The sequence below is a fragment of the Calonectris borealis genome, chromosome 11 (genome assembly GCF_964195595.1).
Source record: "Calonectris borealis chromosome 11, bCalBor7.hap1.2, whole genome shotgun sequence".
In the NCBI taxonomy this organism is placed as follows: domain Eukaryota; kingdom Metazoa; phylum Chordata; class Aves; order Procellariiformes; family Procellariidae; genus Calonectris; species Calonectris borealis.
The window spans coordinates 20547376-20550517 of NC_134322.1; positions in this window are offsets into that span (position 1 = coordinate 20547376).

The following is a 3142-nucleotide window of genomic DNA, read 5'->3' on the forward strand; positions in this document are numbered from 1 at the left end:
CTTGTGCCCTGGAAGACAGAAGATTCCTTTAGATGTACTTCCCTATTCATCCAAATATTTTTACTTGTCAGAGTTATAAAAACACCCAAATTAAGATGATAAACAAAGGACTTTTTGTGTTAACTTTGACTGCTGCTTCTGTATTGTTATGGATTCCCAAGGTAATTACTTATTCTTTCTGTTCATAGTCTTAAAATTAGGGACAATGCTTCTCCACTGTGTTGTGAGAATGAATATATTAATGATTACAAGGCATTAAAATTAATGGTTTTAGAGGCCACAGAACTGTATGTGATAAATAGATAACATAGCTTAGTATATACAAGACATTTAAGTCCAAGAAGTTAATGCACTCAGGTACTTGATACATGAGAGAAATGATGTAGCTTCAGACTAGACGAGATTCTAGGACTTGTCTTTCATTTTCTTTAAAGAATATTTTCCATTACAGTTTCTCTGTAGTAAAAGTTGTCCTCGTTTTCAAGTTTTAATTGCAGTTTTTTCTATTACGATATGAAAAACCACTAAAATAACTTGATCTGAGAGTACCCTTCACCAGTTATATAGCTCTTGGCTTTAATCTGGAGAAAATACAGCGTCACAAAAATTTTTAGAATATTTCTGATTTTACAAAGAGAACTGAGCAGCTTGCTATTTTTATCTGTGATTAATTTGGCATTTGGCTTTCCAGTTAAAGTACTCTTCAGTGCACAGTAAAAGCTGCCATCAATGAATTTACTGGAGATTCTCAGAACATACTTTAGTAAGGACCTTCAGGTGTCAACTCCTGCTGAGAAGGACCCTTTGAAAGATAGCAGACATTACTCATGTAATTGTTTTGGCTTTCACTTAATGATTAATATTAAACTTAACATGCTGCTGTTAGTATTAACATTTTGCTTCAAGTTCAAAGCAGCAGGAAAAAATGGCTTCTTATTTATAACTACTATTTTCTAAAACAGTAATAATACAATATAATTAATGTGTGCCAGATGATGCTACATAAAATATTTAGCAAGACGTTGGGCATGTAACGGAGACAGTTTAATCCTTTTACATCTGACGGCATCTGTTTTGCCTAGCTAGGACCCAGCTGCAAACAAATTCATAGTTATGTAATAAAACCAGTTTGCTGTGTCCTGCACATTTGAGTGGCAACTATGTTTAACACTGTTAACTAGACATTATGGCTCTAAAATGCAGTTACTGCAATGCACATACGCTGCTAACAGAAATAAAGATTTTATGTGATAACCTTACATTAGGAACACCAGGTGCAGTGCAGTGGTGGACCGGTTGTCATCAAAAACTACAGATTTGCAATTTCAGTAGAAACACTGCCCAGTAATTTTTGGAGCACTCAGACAATATTAGAACTCCAGTGTATCATAAAAGAATAAAATAGGTTTTTTTGTGCCATGCTTTGGGCTATAATATATTTTTATTTACCCTAAAATCTTGGGTTGACCACTGCATACACACTGAGCATTTCAAAATAAGAGTCACACGCTGCATCCTCCAACACATGTATATTTCGATCGTGGAGAACATTCTGTATACAAATGGATTCTCAATATATAAAAGGACCATATTTACTGCAGAGCATTCAATCAATACAACATGTCACTAGAAGTGTGCTGGAAGAAACTACTGTGTAAGCAGCCTTTTTTCAGATGGCTTGTATGGACTGCATTATGCCTTGCACAGACATGCACAACCTAAATATGGCTGCAGGATAAAATACCTCAGAAAAACACGAGTTTAAAAATTAAGAAAGGGATTGAAATGCTGAAGTACTCTGTTTTGGTCATCAAAAAGATTCATGATTTACCCAGAGAGATGCACGATTTTTCTATAAAATGAGCACGATATAAAAGAATTTTGATAATTGACAACGTGCTTAATGAAATTACTACTTTGGGTAATGCTTATTTTAGAAAGGTACAAAGTTGCTAACTTGAATAAGGTCCATTTTTCTGAGGAATCTGATATCTAGCACTTCTCATGTAGCAGCCGATTAACGCTGTGTAAAGCCATTTAGCCCTTCTTTCCAAATTTTTTCTCTCTGTAAAAATCTTAAACAGTATTTTAAATGTAAAAAATGCATTTATGCCAGCTGCTTCTATTTTCCCTGGCAATGTGTACACTGTACATTTCCATTAGGATGATTTAGGAAAAAATCACTAATTGTATTTCACAGTCGATGCATTTAAAGTTGTCTTTCGTAACAGCTTTTTATTTATCTGATATAGGAAAAAAAGGTGGGTTTTTGTATATAGTATTCATTATATATGTTATATATCTATAATAATCATAAAGATGGAAATATCCTAGGTCTTTTTAGCTTGCATCAGTTCATCTATTTTTGATTAAAAGTTCCAAAACCTTCGGATTTAGAAACTTAAAGAAAACCCTACTGAGTGTTTCATATGGAATGGAAGTTAAAAATTAGTTTGTTTAACATTTTCCTTTTCACTAAAAATCACTTAAACTTACACCCTCCCAAACACATGGTTTAAAAGAAACAAACGTTGACCCAGGTGGATTTACCATCGTTATTTAACGCTTACGTTGCAGCTGCTGCTGCCGCGTTTCAGTGCGGCACGGCCGGTCGCTCGAGAGGCAGAGCGGGGACCCCAGCTCACCACCCACCTAGTCAGCACCTGCGCCCCGAAGGAGCCTTTTCTTTAGCTCTGGAAGCCGCGGGACGGTGCTCGCGGGGTGCCTTTGGGTGCCGTGCTCAGTGGGATGGCTACAGCTCTCCCTCCGAGGTACTTGCCTCCCTCACAGGGAACTTCTCCTGACAGCCCGAGGGGGAGGCGACGGCCGTTGCCCGCCCGGAGCAGGGCCGCTGAGGCACGCAGCCAGCGGTTAGCGGCAGGGTTGGCCGGCTAGCCCCGCACGTCTCCCACGCAGCGCGGGGCCGCGACTCGGTACCTCCGTGACCGGCCGCCGGGAAAAACGACCCGGGACGATGCCTTGCCGAGGCCGCTGCTGAGGCTCGCGCCGCCTTCTCCCGCCCACCCGCAACGCGCCAGCCGTCCTAACGGTTCCCGCCGCGCGCGCGCTCCTCTCCCGCCCCTCGCGCCCCCTCATGGCTGCCCGGGGGGGGCGTGGCCAGCGCCGCCCGTTAGGAGCGGTG